Here is a 19,760-nt window from a genome sequence, read left to right on the forward strand (position 1 = left end):
TGTGACAGTGGCCATGCTAGTTCTTGTTTCTCTGATTCAATAGATTAGCATCTCAAATTGAATGCTGAAATTTTATAATGTTGCTTCCATTGAGTGTCAAGGCACTTGCACAGGTCATATTTCAAGTGATGAGAATGCTTTTTAACACCTTGTTCTCTTCATATTTTTCTCTTTTTATTACATCACACGTACCTTAAGATTTCTGAGAGCTTGGCATTAAAAGTTCACATATGATTTATGCATCCACACAAAAAAACTATTGAAAGTTATATTAAAATGTTTGTGAAAGAATTTCCGCACTTGAACACACTATGTTAATTTATAGGAGTATTATAAGAAAATTTAAAGTAAAATGAAATTATTACCAAAATCTTTCCCATATCCTATTAATTTTCAAAAGGACTGTTTTAACCTTCTTTTAAATGACTTTTGGATTATCTTTTTTGAAGCTTTTTTTTAACATATTTTTTGTAATTCATAAAATATATTTTAGAAAAAATAGAATAAAATTTCTAGAATATATATATGTGATTTGGAATGTATTTTTTAAAATAATTTTTCTGGAATGTGTTTTTAAAAGAACATTTATGAGATGAGAACAAATTAGGTGGGGTGTAAGAAGAACATTGATGGGGTATAGAAAGAAACACCCATTCAATGGAGCAGCAAGGAAAATAATTGAAAAGCTTTTGTTTTAATAAAAGTCATCTATTTAGAGGTAAGAATTAAGTTTTTTTTATGAGCATTGATGATTATGACGTTTTTATGGTTATCGAAAATCAGGATCTAGAAGTGTGCTACTGATTCATCAATCTGGAACTGAATCATTTTGTTTTTCGGATGAGGGATGTTCCAGAAGCAAATTTTGCATAAATTGTTGATTTTCAAATTGCTGAATCCGGAAGCATAATTTATGTTACAGATTGGTGGATCTGGAATGCGTTTTTTTGAATAATGGATTTTTGAATTCAAAATACATATTTTGAATTACGGATTGGTGGATTCGAAATTTTACCAGAAGCGCCATTCCAAAATTTTTCCAGATTCCATAATCCAGAATGCAAAGAAATAAATATGGATTCTATATTTCATAAAACTATCAGATTGTATTGTCCAGAATAATATGTATGAACTACGAAAACGAAAATCTGAAAAAAAAAAATGAAACTGCATATCAAAAAAACAAAAAATTTACTTACCTTCTAGAGAAACTACTCTTCTCCCACCAAGTTTCCGAGACACCACCCTAAACCACCAACAGAAATACGAGATGAAACAGTGTCGCTAAAAGAAGAATGGAGTCAGTGAGAGGCAATGAAGTCCACTAGAGAGGAATGGAACGATGCTGCAGTGTTTTTCAAAAGAAAATGAAAAAGAAAAGAATAGTTTAAGTTTAAAGCATTTTAAGGTTTTTAAAAAATAATAAGAACAATTTTGTCTTTGTATAACTTTATGGAAGTGCAAGAAGAAAAATATAGGGGTGTAAGAAAAAACTACCGTTAGATAAAAGAGGATAATTTCTTAAATTTATGACGTCAACAAAGATAATTCTTAATCCGGTTATTTATTTTACCATATTCCTGAAGAACATTTTTCGTCATAATCTTTATAATTATTTTATAAAAAGGAAAACATAAACATTGATTCATTAACATTCAGACTAGTTTAACGTTTTTATTTAAATGTTTAAGAAAGGCTTAAAATATTTTTTAATTATTAAAAGCTTACTTATATATTTATTTTATTTTAGAAATTGTTTAGATTAATGGGTCAAACTAGCTCATAAAATATCCTACCAAACACACAAAATGATGGTTTATTGCTGTATATACTAAGCATAACAAAATGAAAGCGACCACAGAATGAAAAAAAAGAGCATTGATGAAACAAAATAGAGCAGACAACCAAATAATATATATATATATATTAATAATATTTTGACACCTTACTCCATTTTACACCCACAACAAAATATTTATATTTATAATAAAAAAAAATTTAAAAATAAAAAAATGTCCTTAATGAAAATATAAACAAAATGTAAAATGTTAAAATAATTTTTAAAATTAAAAAAATTAAAAATAATTAAAATATTAATATTTAATGGAGTGTAGGTGGAGCAATGGTCAAAAAATCATTTTCCATATATATTCATGTGAAAAAGAAGAGAAAGAAGTGACAAGAAACTACCCAGCTACGCACAATAACACATATAGAACTAAAAAATTCAACCTGTTATTGCTAATTAACTCAAATGTTATTCATCAGGGTTTAATGATCTTAATGCATATAGCACGCAATATGAATGGCATCAACCAAATTATCAAGAAAACAAATTAATATGCAGGTCATCTTAAAGCATGAACCAGGAGCCAAAGTACCAATAAGAAAACCAGATATGATAAAAGAAAAACAGATAGAAAAGGGTAAAGTAGGAGGAGGGACCAGACTCAAGGTGGGAGACATGGCTCTTCGATAGAGTTTCTTTGTGTTTGTTGATTGCTTCGCTTCTTGCTGGATGCTTGTGTATGTTGAATCAACTTGAAGAAAAATGAGAGTATTTTGTGAGTTCATTGTAGAGTGGTTTTTTTATGCGCTCTGTGATGAGTGGATTCCCCAAAAAAATGTGCTTACTGTGGTGAGTGTTGTGTTCTGATATCACTAGAAATAGTGTTTCCGTGTGGCTCAGTGGCTTTGTTTTTTTAACCTAGATAATGATCCTCATTAGTGATAGCTAGATACAATAATTAACATTGTTATTTCATATATAAAGTGTAATCATATCAGAAAGAAGGACACAGAGAAAGAAGGACACAGGTGTGTGTATATATATAGAGAGATAGAGAGAGAGAGAATCCTATAGTTATTGATGATGAAAAAAACAAAAATCATGATTTCAAACTGAACAAAACACTTATGAAAAAGGGATAGAAATATAAATATAACTATAACAAATGATATGATATAAAAGAAGGTAATAAAAAAAGAGTGTTTGTTCGAGTTTTGTATGAGTGAAAGAAAAGTGGTGGGAAATGTAGGACGTAGGAGGGGCTAAGGGGTGGCAGAATGGTAGAATGTTGGGCCAGAAAAGGAAACCATGGGAGACACTGGAAAGAGAATAGCATGCACCAACATCGACCCTGTCCTTTGTTTTTCTGTCTCTGTTTACCTTTTGCGTTCATCACTTTTTCATTATTTAACATTTTACCATTTTCACAAATGCAGAAAGCTTTAATTCCTTTCTCATTTTAACAGCAACTTTTTTAAAAACTGGTTTAATCAAATCACATAATTAAAGGGTATTTTACAATGTTTTTTTATGCCAAAAGGTAAAGATCAATATTTTCTCATCATTCTTTTCTGGAATTGAATTTTCTCTTCAATTTGTTTTGATTAAAATATTATCCATACAATTACTAACAAAATTATATTCAAAAGAAATTTAGTCAATTCCTCTTACTCATATTTACTCATTAGTATAAAAATATGAAATATCATTGTATATAGGATTAGCAAAACGGGTTGTTCAGTGGGCCGGCCCGCCAACTCCACATGCTATAGGCAGAGTGGGTTAAAGTTTTGAACCCATCAACCGTGTTGATCTGATCTGTTAATCCCTGTCAAATCATAGACGAAGACGGCGGGCCGACTCGCCAATTCATGATGCATATATGTTTTTCAATTTTTATTTCATTCATACATAGCAACACACGTGTCCTTCTGTTCTTCTTCTCCTTCCTTCGTAGATCTTTTTTCTCTCTTCTCAGACCCAGTTCCATTCCACTTTATATTATTCTTTAAATTCATTTAGTTAATGAATTTCATTTCTCCTTGCGTGTTGTTTTCACTGCAACACTTAAGAAATCCTAGAGGGTGAAGTTCCTGCTCCGACAAGCTTGAAGAAATCCTAGGACGGTGACACTGCTACTCTGACGATATCTCATTGTCCCCCTACATGTTTTTGCAGATGCTCTAAGTTCTCTGACGCAGTTATTCCAACAAACCTTAAGAAACCCTACATGACACCACCACTTATAAGGTTTGAATTCTTTTCCTTCCTATTTTCTCTTTTATTCTCCACAAGCTCATCTCACTCACTCATTTAACTCTTCAATTTTCTCTTTGTTAGGAGAATAACCGAGAAGAGAGGTCACCAATCATCTATCACAATTCACAATGAAGGTAACAAATTTATTTTCATTTGGCTAAACTTTTTGCTTTGATTTTGATATTGGTTGTATTGTACTGGTGGTGTATGCTTGTAGTGTGAGTGAGACTTTGTAATAGTGACTACAAAAGTATTATTACACCCTAGGATTTTTCTATTATGTTGTCATTTAATTATGTATATGAGTTCTAGGTTATGAGAGGCATTGTTGGATGAGTATGTATGTGACAATATTGAGCATGGGATTGCTTGAATTTATGATCTTGTTTGGATTTTTTTTATTTATTTTGATCAACTTTTTGTTTGACTTAATATTGATTTATTATTTATTATGTGGGTTGTTCTCCCTGTCTTTGTCTTTTTAAATACACTGATTAGTTGTATATTAAAAATTAAATTTACTTTTTAATTTAAAATAGGATTGAAGATCATAAATAATGGATGACTCAATTAGTAAACCACTTTGTATGTTGATGTGCATGTATCTAAAAATGAGGCTGAAGATGTTCTTAAAAATGAATCTCAAAGTGTTGAACCTGATAAGAAAAATCAGAAGTTTACAACATTTTATTGTTGGAAATTCTTTACTAGGATTGGTGTTTCTGTTTATGGAAAAGAGAGGGCAAGGTGAAATGGTTGTAACAAAAAATATGCAATTGGTGGTAAAAAAAATATGGGACTTCCCTTTTAAAGCATTATATTAAAAAATATAGTAAAAACAAATCTGAAGACGTGAGTCAAATGATTTTGGACAAGTAAGAAAAGTTGAAGGCAAAAAAAATAAAAATCAAATGGTGTCCTGTGAATTGTGTGCTAATTTAATTATCTGATATGGTTTATCATTCAATTTTTTTGAGCATCCAAAACTTAGAACTTGGATAAGTTATTTGAATCGTGATGCAACTCTAGTTTCTAGAAATACTGTTAAGAGTGATGTATTGAGAATATTTATAAAAGAAAAAAAGTTTAATAACATTACGAGTAAGATTTGTTTAACTTCTAATTTATGGACATCTTGCACTACTGAGGGTTATATTAGTTTGACAACACATTATGTTGATTTAAACTGGAAGTTAAGTTGCAACATTCTTAACTTTTACCATTTTTCTCCCCCTCGCATTGAAAAAAGAATATTTTCTATCACTTTGGATAATGCTTCTAACAATGATGTTTTTCGAAAAACTTTAAAAGGTTAGCTTGTTTTTCAAAATTAATTGATTGTGATGGTGAGTTCTTTCATGTGCATTGTTATGCACACATTTTAAATTTGATTGTTCAAGAAGTTGAAGGTACTTGGTGATTCTTTAGATCAAATTAGGGAGAGCATAAAATATTTTAGGAGTTCTGAGAGTAGAATGATTAAATTTAAACAATGCCTTCAAAAAATTAGGAACATAAATGCATCAAGTTGGTTGTGTCTAAATGTTCCTACAAGGTGGAACTCAACTTTTTTTTATGTTTCAAAGTGCTCTTAAATACCAATGTGTTTTTGGAAGCTTACACCTAGTTGATGAGAATTATCGTATGAGGAAAAATGGAAAAGAGTAGAAAAAAAAATCAGTGTTTTATTGTTGCCATTTTATGATATTACAAATTTGATTTTGCCATAAGTTATCCTACATCCAAATACTACAAAAGAAATGTGTATGTGGTGGAAGTTATTTTCGTATAAAGTGACATTTATAAATGCCAGAACAATATAAGTGTGTGGCGGTTCCCCATACTACCACAAATTTGACTACCACAAAATATTTTTAAATATCATAACATGTTCAGACTATTACAACCATTTTCCCTAATCAGTTTTGCTTCCATCACTTGATCTTATTACTTGATTAGGTGATAAATCACCACTTCCAACATCTAGTGCCTAAAATAAATACAAAATATTTGAAGTTAAGAATTTTCAATGTTTATAACTATAAAATAAAGGAAGACACCAATAATAAAGATTTAAGTATACTAAGTTATACCTCATTGATGGGTGTATGCACCAAATTAGCTACCATTGCAGCAAAATGTTTTGGAACATCTTTTTTTGAAGCAATATATACAAGCAATGTTTGCATTTGCTTCTTCATAATTGCGAACTCACTTTGCATTTGGACTACCTTGTCCTCCACATTTGATGAAGTTGAACTGGATGAAGCATAGTTTATACCACTTAGCCTTGTTATGGATCTTTTAAAATCAAGACTGAGACAAACTCCATATGATAGTCCTCTAACTCGACCAAGATGCTCCTCACCAAATATGAAACCAATTGGATCATTTTGAGATATATTTTAAGCAGTTTATGGATTTATCAACATTAGCTCATCAATTTTTTTTCTGTATAAAATTGGAAGTAATGATAATTATTTTCAAAACAACATACTTGTCAGACGAACAAAGATTACAACTATATTCTTGTCAACTACAACTAATCCCATATCCTGGAGTGATATATTATGACACCAGTTCCAAAAAACTATTGTGAATCAACACCATCAAGCGTACAAGAACCTACCAATAAATTAGTAAACCAGTATTACTAGATATACAAAAGGATCCACGAAAGAGTCAATTCCTTATTGAGGCTACATATGAAACCTTGCAAGACTAACCATCAATATAGGTATCTCTAATAACAATTCAAGATTTAATACTTACAATCAAAACAACACGTAGGTTTAGTAATCAAACATTTCAGACCATCAATCAATATCAAATCAACGAATCATAACAACAGATGCCCAACTAACTAACTAACATTATAGGAAACAAACAATGAATGTTTTCAAATTATACCCCAATCTCCATAGCCTCATCATTCACATAGATGTCATTTTTCCTTTTATGTGTAATCTTCCACATTTCAGCTCGTCCAATATGTTAGGTTCAATAGTGTCAAAGTTCAAGAGAGGGGGGGGAGGGGTGAATTGACCTTTTAAAAGTTTCGCACAGAATCAGATATTGTCACAATACACAGAAAATAAATCGATTTATTTAGCAATGAACAAATTTGTTTTTTTACTGTTTATGTACTTTAAGGCGTTTATCCCAATTGAATAAACTTTGATTTTAAGATTGAGTTAGATGATCTACAGGCAAAGTTCAAATTGATTTTTGCAGAATTAAAACAGTGAGCTTCAGCAATTAATCACAACCTTTGAATACAAAGCCAATGCTTGTTTTTTAAAACACTTGACAGATTGTATTAACCTTCACAGGGCATGAAATTTACTGATGTTTCACCACATATGGATTTATGCAGAAGTTCTTTAGAAAATCAAGAACAGTATATACGTGCCCAGAAAGAACAGATTCAATTACAATTGAACAGATTTATTTCTTGACAGTTTAGTTTATTCAGCAGTTATTGAGTGCAGAGATTAAGAGAGAATGAACACAAAGCAATTATACTGGTTCACTCCAATGAGCTACATCCAGTCTTCACCTAATCCAAAGTGAAATTCACTAAAACACAATTCAAACAATTACAAACACCACTGTTCTTGAACCCTACAAGAACATGGCAAACCTTGCTGAAAAACACTATTCCAGCACACACAACTCTTCAAGAAACCCTATCAAGAAGAGATTACAACCACACTTTTACAAGAAATGAAATATGAAACGAATACACCTGATAGAGGATGCAAAATTCTGCCTTAGACCAGTAGAACAGATTGCTCACACAGTAGCAACACCTCTAACCAAGCCCTAGAGCCAACCAAGAACAAGCACACTTTGTGATTTGGAAAATCTTTCAAGGACACATGCTAATTCTCTGAAAATCCTTAGTTCTCTGTTGTAAAACTTCTTTTCTCAATTGTATGATTCTCCTTTGAACGTAAGAACAAGCTCTCTTTTTATAGAAAAACAACTTATAACAGATTTTCAAAAAACAGTTAAAGCTGTTACAAAAAGAACATATTGAAAATAAAATGAATAGATTTATTTTCAAAAGTGGTTAGAGAATCTGTTATGTGAAGGAGACTTAGTCAAACACTCTGGTACAAGGATAAAACGAAAAAACCTTTTAAGGTAAACATAGCACCAGACTAAAAAGAATTTATTCATTTACAGATGAACAAATTTATTTTTCAAAACAATAACAGAAACTTCTTAACAAGTGAAACACAATCGTTTTGATGGAGTGAAAACTTAGTCAAAATACTTGATGCACAAACCACGATGTTTGAAAACACTTAATCAAAGCATCAGCTTAAGAAAAGAATCTATTCATTTAGAAAAGAACAGATTCATTTTTTATGTAGTAAGGGTATTTTTGCAAAACATGTGAAAAACAGTTTCAGAAAACTTGTGCTTGCTCTTATCACATGGTCAGGGGTTAAGAGGTGAGTTACCTAGCAAAAAGCCTACTCTAAACAACCTCTAAACTATACCTAAGGCATTCTTAAAGCAAATGTAAATACAAATGAAATTTACACAAATGGCTTCATCAAACACATGCCTTGAAGGGGCATCAACCATCTTCAACAATCTCCCCCTGTTTGATGGAGACAAAACCCCATAGCTCTGTTGCTTTAAGAACCTGTACTGCACCAAATACCAAACTAAAAGGTTGAAACAATGCATAACATGTGAATCAGTTTTAAGGTACAAAATGTAACTTCCTGTATCACCTAGCTTCACCTAGCACGGTGAGCTATTTTTCTCCCCCTTTGGATTCATCAAACAACATTTAAGCATAGAGAAAGATAAAAACAGAAAGATAACACAACCATATTAGTCCAGAAACAAATACAAATTGTTCCACATTGCAGAAATATAAACTGATAAAGGAAAGCATGGAAAGCAAGATACTTCTAATCTTTGTAGTATAATTCTGCCAGTTGCAACTGAACTCCTTCAATTTGATCATCAAGATACTGAAACCTTGCTTGAGTTGTCTCAAAGTATGCCCTCTATTCTGCTGTCATGGCATCAAGGCGATACAGAACCTGCCTCTCAAACATGGATAAAGGTTCACCTCTATATTCTGGAGTTTGATAGGCAACAATAGCATTTTGATGAGTTGCAGCATCTTCTTCATGCATTGATTGGAGAGCAGGTGAATCTCCTCTGATTTCTACAGATGGAGAACTCATCCTTTGACTTCCAGCATGATCAGCAGATGGCTCTTGCCCGTAGGAGTGATGGATAACATAACATGAATGTTCTGCAGCTTGAGCAGTGTCATCTTCCATGGGAACAGCCTCATCTCCATCTTCATTGTTGAGGTTTGAGGCTCCATGTTCTTCTTGAGGATTTTTGCCTTTGAGAAACACCCAACAGTCCTCCACTTTATGAAACCCCATTTTTGTGAGAGTTGAGTTGTCAATCTCACTTACAGCTTTGATGGTTTCATTTCGCTCATTAGAGGTGTCAATGCCAAAGTAATCAATCAATTTTGAAACAAGAATAACATAAGGAAAGCGATAACCAGTTAATCTTTTTGGATTTCAGCATATGCTCAATGATGATATACACCCAGTTAACCTTGATCAGATTCATGATGCAGTATAAAAGGATTAAATCCTCTTCTTGTAGAACAACATGATTTGTACCTCTAGGGATGAGCTGCCATGCAATGATGTAGGCAACTAGACGTGGAGTTAGGTTTAGATTATCTGCATGGAATCTACTTATACTTTGGACAGGGTTTCTCATACAACTTCTGTAATATTGGATTTTGTTGAACTCCTGAATTCCACTTGTGTTCCCTTTTCCAACCTTTAGACCAGAATATTTGATACCAGCCACTGAATTCCAAACTTCACTGGTGACCTTCATCTTGATGCCTTTCACATAGGATACAATGTTCTTTCCATCCAGAGTTAGATTTGTGTAAAACACTTTAACCAAGTCAGGGTATACATTACCAGTTAATTCCAGCAGCTTTATCAGTTTCTGATGCTTCAGTGCAGACCTTGTTTCGGCCAGTTTTTCAGATTTCAGCCAGTTGAAATCCAGCACCTTGGGTATGTTGATCTGTTTTCTGCTCATCTCGTGAATGTAGGCATTGATTCCTTCTTCATCTCCAGCAAACCAACTTTCTAGAACTCCCTGAAAGTTGCTTTGGCTTTCCTGGTTTTTCTTTTTCTGTCTTGAAGAGGAAGCGATGGTTGAACCAGATTTTTTCTTTTGATTTAAATGGTGAGCAACGAGTAAGGGCAGCCAATGTGGGTAGCAATTTCACACATATTTATATTGAAAAAATGAATGGGTTGATGGAGCAGTTAAGAACAGATATGCACGAGGATTTTATTCTCTGAAAATGTGTAGAGAATCTTTGAAAATGTGCAGCAAATATTTGGGGTCACGATGCACACATATCACACCAAAGTCATTCAATTGTTGTCTTAGCCATATGGTTTGAGCACAACAACTCCCTGCTGCAATGTACTATGCTTCAGCAGTGGAGAGAGCAACATATGCCTGTTTTTTGCATTGCCATGAGATCAAACTTGATCCAAGCAAGTGACAGATACCACTGGTGCTCTTCCTATCAATTTTGCAACCTGCAAAATCTGAATCAGAAGAACCAGTCAAACTTAATGAAATGTTACCTGGATACCACAAGCCAACTTCTTTAGTTCCTTGAAAATATTTCATAATCCTTTTGGCAACATTGAAGTGTGATTCTTTAGGAGCAGATTGAAACCGAGCACACATGCACATTGCAAACATTATGTCAGGCCTGCTGGTAGTGAGATACAGTAGGGATCCTATGAGTCCTCTGTATTTAGTTTCATCAACAGGAATTCCAACTTCATCATGATCCAAGTGACAGCTAGTTGAGAAGGGTGTGCTGATTGGTTTGCACTTGTCCATTTCAAATTTTCTCAGCAGATCCTTGCAATACTTGGCTTGATTCAAGAATATGCCTTCCTTGAGTTGTTTGACTTGCAAGCCTAGAAAATAGTTCAACTCACCCATCATTGACATTTCAAACTCACTCTTCATGATTTCCACAAAAGTTTCACACAATTCTCCATTGTTTGATCCAAAAATGATGTCATCCACATATACTTGTACTAGAATTGTGTCATCTCCTTTGTTCTTAATGAAAAGGTCTTATCTGATGTGCCTCTGTCATAGCCTTGTGAGGTGAGGAAATCACTTAGCCTCTCATACCATTGCCTTGGAGCTTGCTTGAGCCCATAGAGAGCCTTTTTGAGTTTGAACACATGTCATGGATGCTGATGGTCTTCAAAACCTGGTGGCTGTGAAACAAATACCTCTTCATTTATATAACCATTCAAGAAGGCACTTTTCACATCCATTTGAAATAGCTTGAACCCTTGGATGCAGGAGAAGGCAAGTAGTAATCTAACAGCTTCTAGCCGAGCCACTGGTGCATATGTCTCATCATAGTCTATTCCTTCTTCTTGATTATACCCTTTAGCCACTAGTCTAGCCTTATTTATGGTAATCACCCCATGCTCATCCATCTTGTTTCTGAATACCCATTTTGTTCCAATGATATTCATTTCAGGTATTCTAGGAACAAGTGTCCATACCTCATTTAGAGCAAATTGATTCAGTTTGAGGGCTTCATTCAGATTTTTGGGCTCCACTTGAGATACAAAGGCCATTGTCTCACAAAAGTTATTCAGGGATTTCCTAGTTGATACTCCTTTCTCAATGTTCCCAATGACATTATCAAGGGTTAGATCTCTTGGGGTTTTCCATTCTTTTGGCAAACCTGCAGAAACAGTAGGTTCTTAGATAACATGTGAGTCAGCAGTATCAATATGAATCGATTTATTTTGATTTAAATCAGATTTAAATTCATCACATTCAAGGTCATCTGCAACAGTTTTAGATATGCTATGATCAACTTCATCAAATACAACATGCATTGATTCTTCTACTATGAGTAATCTTTTATTGAAGACTCTATATGCATGATCATTCAAAGCATAACCAATGTGAACACCTTCATCATATTTAGCATCAAACTTACCTAAATTCTCTTTGCCATTATTCAATACAAAGCATTTACACCCAAGCACTCTAAGGTGACCCACACTAGGTTTTGATGGCATTGAGCTCTTCTCTTTTACGGTTTTTGTGGTGGTTTGCGAAAGCTTCAATGGGTTGTAGGTGGAGCAAGGCTCTCCTAAGAGTTGTGGTAGCCTTGGAGGTGCTTGAAGAGTAGGAGTGTGAGAGAGGTTCGACCAGCTCTCTTTGGTAGGTGAAAGGGTTGAAGATTAAAGACCTAAATCTAGAGAGATTCTAGGCAAGAGAGTAAGAATGACACATTTTGGCAGCATTTCATTACTCAAATTAATCTTGGATTTACATGAGGTAGGCTCCTCCTTAAATAGCCTAGGAGGACCGGAAATGCACATGTAAATGAAGGGAAAATGCTATCCAAATTACATGTAAATGTGAGCACATGGAAAATGTGAGCACATGGTGCACCTAGCCTTCACATGGCCGGCCTAGGTTAGTTTAGTAGGTTCTAGAAATTGTAAACTAACTTAGGTAATCCTAGTTTAATCCTAATTGCAATTTAAACAATTAACAAAAGTAATTGGATCGTAAAAATAAAGTTATGCTACGCTTGATGGGCTTTCTTGGAACATGTATAGATAGGTTTCCCTTCCATCCGTGGCCTTGTTCCAATCTTCATCAAGTCTTTTAGTCATAGCTCTTGTGGTTGGTCCTAGAGGTCTTTGTGGGTGACCTTCTTTTAAGCTGCTTGGCCCTCCTCCATCATCCCCTCCCCCTTGGAAAGGATTTGTGCTCAAATCCAAATCGTCCTCGTCTTCATTGGTACCTACAAATGGAGATAAATCAATTACTTTAAAAGTATCATGAACTCCATATTCAATAGGTAAATCCAATTTGTAAGCATTATTGTTGACTTTCTTGAGGACTCTGAAGGGTCCATCACCATGGGGACTAAGTTTGGACTTTCTCTTAGTAGGAAATCTATCTTTTCTAAGATGAAGCCAAACTAAGTCTCCTTCCTCAAAAATTATTTCTCTCTTCCCTTTATTGTTGTATTTTGCATACTTTTCATTTTGTTGTTGTATTTGGAGTTTAACCTTCTCATGTAGTTTCTTAACAAAATCGGCTTTGACAACTCCTTCCTTATGCACAAATTCTTGTGGATTAGGAAGAGGTAACAAATCCAAGGGTGTAATAGGGTTAAATCCATTTACAACTTCAAAAGGAGAAGCATTAGTAGTTTTGTGAACTACTCTATTGTAAGCAAATTCAATGTGGGGAAGGTACTCATCCCAAGATTTGTGGTTACCCTTCATGATTGCCCTAAGCATAGTACCAAGAGATCTATTGAGTACTTCGGTTTGGCCATCCGTTTGAGGATGACAAGATGTTGAAAATTGTAGTCTTGTGCCAAGCTTTCCCCAAAGGGTTTTCCAAAAATGGCTTATAAACTTTGGATCTCTATCGGATACTATACTTCTTGGTAAACCATGAAGTCTCACCACTTCTCTAAAGAATCTAGAAATATTTTGAGCATCATCCACTTTGTGACAAGGAATAAAATGGGACATTTTACTAAAACGGTCCACTACCACAAAGATGGAGTCATGACCTCTTGCAGTCCTAGGAAGTCCTAATATGAAATCCATGCTAATATCTTCCCAAGGAGCATTTGCAATCGGTAAAGGGGTATATAGTCCACGAGGCATTGTTATAGACTTTGCTTTTAAACATGAAATGCATCTAGAACAAGGTCTTTGGACATCTTTTCTCATGTGTGGCCAATAAAATTTTCCTTTTAAAAGATCAAGAGTCTTGTCAACTCCAAAATGGCCCATGAGACCCCCCTCATGTGATTCTTTTACAAGAAGCTTTCTATGTGTACCTTGGGGAATACAAAGTTTGTCTTCCTTAAAAAGATATCCCTCGGTCACATAATAACCTTCTTGTGCTCTATGTTCACATTTAGCATAGATGGATGAAAAGTCTTGATCTTCTTGATAAAGTTCTTTTATGTGGTCAAATCCAAGAATTTGGGCACCAAGTTTTGAAAAGAGCACATGTCTCATTGAGAGAGCATCCACCACTATGTTTGTGCTTCCCTTCTTGTATTTGATAACATAAGGAAATTGTTTAAGAAATTTCATCCATTTTGCATGTCTCTTATTGAGCTTGTGTGGGCCTTTCAAATATTTTAAAGACTCATGATCACTATGAATGACAAATTCTTTTGAAACAAGATAGTGTTCCCAAGTCTTTAAGGCCCTCACAAGTGCATAGAGCTCTTTGTCATAGGTGGGGTAGTTAAGGGTGGCTCCATGAAGTTTTTCACTAAAATAAGCAATGGGATGTCCACCTTGTAACAAAACCGCACCTATGCCCACCCCCGATGCATCACATTCTATCTCAAAAGTTTTAGCAAAATTTGGAAGAGCTAGAATGGATGCATTGGTGAGTTGAGCCTTTAGCTTTTGAAAGGCTTGCTCATGCTTTTCATTCCAACAAAATACAATATCCTTCTTTACAAGCTCATTGAGAGGTGAAGCTATGCTTGAAAAATTTGGCACAAAGCGTCTATAAAAGCTAGCTAAACCATGAAAGCTTCTCACATCACTTACATTTTGTGGAGTTGGCCATTCTTGGATGGCTTGGATTTTCTCGGGGTCAACATGTACCCCCTTTTTATTTACTATAAAGCCTAGAAAAACTATACTATCCACACAAAAAGTACACTTATCCCTATTGGCAAACAAACTATTATTCCTAAGCACTAGAAGAACTTCCCTAAGGTGACTTAGATGGTCTTCTAGGTTTTTGCTATACACTAAGATGTCATCAAAGTATACTACTACATATTTACCTATACAATCTCACAAGGCATGATTCATGAGCCTCATGAATGTACTAGGTGCGTTAGTGAGACCAAAAGGCATCACCAACCACTCATATAGTCCAAACTTAGTCTTAAAAGCGGTTTTCCATTCATCACCCTCCTTGATTCGAATTTGGTGATATCCACTTTTAAGATCAATTTTGGAAAATATAATTGACCCATGTAACTCATCAAGCATGTCATCAAGCCTTGGGATTGGATGCCTATACTTTATGGTGATGTTGTTAATTGCTCGATAATCACAACACATTCTCCATGTTCCATCCTTTTTGGGCTCCAACAAGACAGGTACAGCACAAAGGCTTAGGCTCTTTTGAACCCAACCCTTCTCCAACAAGTCTTGAACTTGAGACTCTATCTCCTTTGTTTCCTCGAGGTTAGTTTTATATGCTGGCCTATTTGGTAGGCTTGCCCCTGGAATCAAGTCAATTTGATGTTCTATACCTCTAAAAGGAGGAACTCGATTGGATCCCTCTTTAGAGAATATATCTTCAAATTCACTTAAAAGATTTGTAACTTGAGGAGGTAGACTCTTGGGTTCAAGATTTGTGGTAGCGCATGTAAGTGTTCCTTTACAAAAGATTAGGCTAGGTTTTGCAACAAGAAGCATATTTTCCAAGGTGTTTTCAAAAGGTTTGTCTTGTTGAATAACCTTGTGGGAAGGAACACTCTTCTCCCACGCCTTTCTATCCTTAAGGATTTTCTCTTTTTCTATCTCTCTTTTTTTTTCCTCATCCCTGTTTTGTTTCATTTGTATTTGATCTCTTACCACTTGGGAGTGTGGTAAAGGATTAAGTACAAATTTTTTATGCCTATGGGTGAAGGAAATCTCATTAGTTAGACCATCGTGCAAGGTTTTCTTATCAAATTGTCATGGTCTACCTAATAAGATATGGCAAGCTTCCATAGGTACTACATCACATAAAACTTTGTCTTTGTAGTTACCTATAGAGAACTTGATTCCACTTGCTTATCTACACTTAGTTCCCCATTCTCATTGATCCATTGTAGTTTGTAAGGTTTAGGATGAGAAACTACTTGTAGATTGAGTTTCTCAACCATCCTAGCGCTATAGCAATTGCAGCTTGATCCACTATCCACAATGAATAGCATATATTTTCTAAAACATTGCATCTTGTGTGAAAGATGTTCTCCCTTTGTGTTTCTATGGATGCACTAGGTTGATTGTTGAGGGTTCTCCTAATCATTAATAGCTCCCCCTCTAAAGGATTTACCCTTTCATCATCTCCCCCTTCCTTTTCTTTTTCACTAGGCTCATCCTCACCACTAGTGTATTCATCTACTCCTTTTAGGAACAAAGATCTTTGGTTTGGACATTGTGCTTGCACATGTCCTCTTCCAAAGCACTTAAAGCATTTGGTGTCCCTAGCTCGGATGGGTGGGGTGGAGGTATCCTTTGCTAAAGGTTTGGTAGTTTCTTTTGGTTTCTCTCTAGATGAACTACCTTCCCTCTTAAAATCTCTCATGGGATAAAAGTTAGAATATGAAGCTACCCTTTGACTTGAAGTTTTGCGCAAATTTTGTTGTTCAACTTTAATGCAAAGTTGAACCAAATCATTCAAGTCTTGATAGGGGAGAAGTTCAACCCTATCTCTTATCTCAAGAGTGAGCCCACTTAGGAACCTTGCTATGGTGGTGACCTCTTCCTCTCTAATAGATGCTCTCATCATGTAAAGCTCCATTTTTTGTCTATACTCTTCTACACTCATATTCCTTTGTTGGAGTCTTTGGAGCTTGTCCATTAACTCCCTATTGTAGTAGGAGGGTATGTAGCGACATCTTAGGGCTCCCCTAAGGTCATTCCAATATTCAATGGAAGGCTCCCTATGAAGACGTCTATCTCTCTCTTAAGAGGTCCACCAATACATGGCATTTCCTTGAAAGCTAAGGGTGGTTAAGGGCATTTTCCTTTCTTCACTCACCCTATGGCAAGCAAAAAGTTGCTCTACCTTCATCTCCCAATCTAGGTATACTTCTACATCTTCTTTACCATAGAAATGAGGTAGATCTACCCTAACCTCCCTTGGGCTTTCTTGCTCTCTTCTTCTACTTCTCCTAGGGGGTGGTTGATAGTAATCATTGATTCTAAGACTTTCCTCCCCTAGAGAATCATGATCTTTGGAGTTAGATGCATGAGTATGTGATTTTTTTGAATTTTGAGAATTCTCATCCTTTGCTTTAGTCAATTCATTAATTTTGGCCTCATTCTTCAATTGTCTATATGAAATTAATTGAACGTCCTTGGAAAGTTGTCTTAAGAGAGATTTTAAGGACTTCACATAATTTTCAATAGATTTAGAGGAGTGAGAAGACATGACTAAAACTTTGTGTTTAGAAATGCTTTACTTTAAGAAAGAAGAGTAAAGTTAATGAAGGTAGTTTTCCAGGTAAGAGAGGTAAGTCACAAATGACTACTTAAATACCAAGTCTTGCCTTAGCCAAAAACTATCCCTCAAAATCTTCACACAATTCTTTCTTTAGGTAAATCACTTAGAACACAATGAGGATGGAGAAATCAAATTTTATGCAAGAAAACAATGCAAAGCTATCTAACAACTAAAGCAATTTATCAAAGCTTTAAACAAAGATAAGCATAAGCAAATTAAAGTAAGATTAAACAAAATATTGATGTAAGGAAAAACTAGCTAAAACAATTAACAAAGGCTAACCTAGAAAGCTTAAACTAGTCGTTTCCTAGGTGAGGCTTCTTAGACACTTTGAGCCTTTGAAGACACACTCACCGTCTAATTCGTGATTAATCCACTAATTAAAAAGAGTGAAATGTAATTACAATTCAAGAAATGCAAAGAAATTAAATTGCACAAATTAAATTTCAGCAATGCACTCCTTTGATTTGTTGTTGCTCTTCTTTGTTGTGTCCTTCAAAGTGTATGGTGTATTTTGGTATTTGTATTTGTTGTTGCCCCTTGCCTTGATCCTCTTATGATTTAAGCAATTAAATTCTCCAAAACAGTACCTACCAAGTAGAGCTAGACTCTCCTCAAGTCAATTTCCACTCAACAAGCACCAATTGAAATTTATCCACCAACAATATAGAGGTCAAGAAAAGAAAGCAAGAAACAATTGAATTTTAAAAACAACACCACTGCAATTGGAATTAATGATATGACACAACTAGAAAGAGTTCAGAATGAAATTGGACAAGCAAATAAAATAGGCACTCAATAAAGGATGACACACAAAAGAAACCTAAAGATTGGCACTAGATTTGATTTGAAAAACCAAAACAACACTACTGAAAATATTGTGGTTCAGAAAGTGTGACTTCAAAGATTTACGCTAAGCTGGCTATTTTGTATTTGCTTCTGAAAATTTAAACACAAACAATTCAGTTTCTTAAAAAACTTTTGGAGTTGGTTTCACTCCAATCACATGCACCAATTAATTGTGATAATTTTTCTAAAATCAGTGTCCAATTACCGTCAGTTGTAGCGCCAGAATGCACACTTTTTTTTGTGTGATTTATCTTTTTTTTCTATTTGTTTTTTTCAACTGATTCTTTTTGTCTTCTTTTGCTAACACTTCAAATCACTGAAATCCAGAATCTCATAATTTTATTTTGACGTATTTAATTTTCATAAAACAAAACAGTCAGAACAGAATTTGTTAAAAACAGAGGATTCTAAAATCTGTTATTAAAAACAGAATGAGATACTTCAAAAACACAATGGAATGAATGTGATGGAATTTGTATGGATCTAGCATACAAATATGAACTCAAACTAAAAGGAAAAATGCACCAAAGGATCAAATCAAAACAGAATTCAGATTAAGCACTCAAATCAAAACAAGAAACAAATGAATCAAGAAAAGTACTACTAAAATTTGTTGACAATTTTGGAATTACATGACTTGACAAAACTTATAGATCCAGAAAATAAAATGACTCAAACACATCATATGAACCAAATAGAAATTCAAGCAAGACTCAAATATCCTAAAATAAAAACAGCAACACAATTCACCATAGAATCCTACACAAAATTGAAAATAAGATGCTCAAGCACAAATTGAACAATTTCTACCGATTGAAATGCTTATAATAGCATCCAAATCAAATTAAAAACGTAAAAACAGCAAGAAAACATGAACAAAAGATGAACAACATGAAGATAAGAAGAACTCAAGCACAAAAATGAAAAGAGATACTTATCTCTTGAAGACCATAGCTCTATATACCAAATGATGGCATTGAGCTCTTCTCTTTTACGGTTTTTGTGGCGGTTTGCGAAAGCTTCAATGGGTTGTAGGTGGAGCAAGGCTCTCCTAAGACTTGTGGTAGCCTTGGAGGTGCATGAAGAGTAGGAGTGTGAGAGAGGTTCGGCCAGCTCTCTTTGGTAGGTGAAAGGGTTGAAGATTAAAGACCTAAATCTAGAGAGATTCTAGGCAAGAGAGTAAGAATGACACATTTTGGCAGCATTTCATTACTCAAATTAATCTTGGATTTACATGAGGTAGGCTCCTCCTTAAATAGCCTAGGAGGACTGGAAATGCACATGTAAATGAAGGGAAAATGCTATCCAAATTACATGTAAATGTGAGCACATGGAAAATGTGAGCACATGGTGCACCTAGCCTTCACATGGTCGGCCTAGGTTAGTTTAGTAGGTTCTAGAAACCGTAAACTAACTTAGGTAATCCTAGTTTAATCCTAATTGCAATTTAAACAATTAACAAAAGTAATTGGACCGTAAAAATAAAGCTATG

The 19,760-nt window shown here is 34.5% G+C and overlaps 1 long non-coding RNA gene across 1 annotated transcript; it reads left to right on the top strand.

Moving 5' to 3' along the window:
• The first annotated feature begins 3,700 nt into the window (after positions 1-3,700).
• LOC137828590 (uncharacterized) lies at positions 3,701-4,453 on the top strand. Its single transcript, XR_011083915.1, has 3 exons — positions 3,701-3,873; positions 3,968-4,039; positions 4,130-4,453. It is a non-coding gene; the product is annotated as an uncharacterized lncRNA (long non-coding RNA).
• The last annotated feature ends 15,307 nt before the right edge of the window (positions 4,454-19,760 follow it).

This window comes from Phaseolus vulgaris, chromosome 7 (genome assembly GCF_000499845.2).
Source record: "Phaseolus vulgaris cultivar G19833 chromosome 7, P. vulgaris v2.0, whole genome shotgun sequence".
Classification (NCBI taxonomy): domain Eukaryota; kingdom Viridiplantae; phylum Streptophyta; class Magnoliopsida; order Fabales; family Fabaceae; genus Phaseolus; species Phaseolus vulgaris.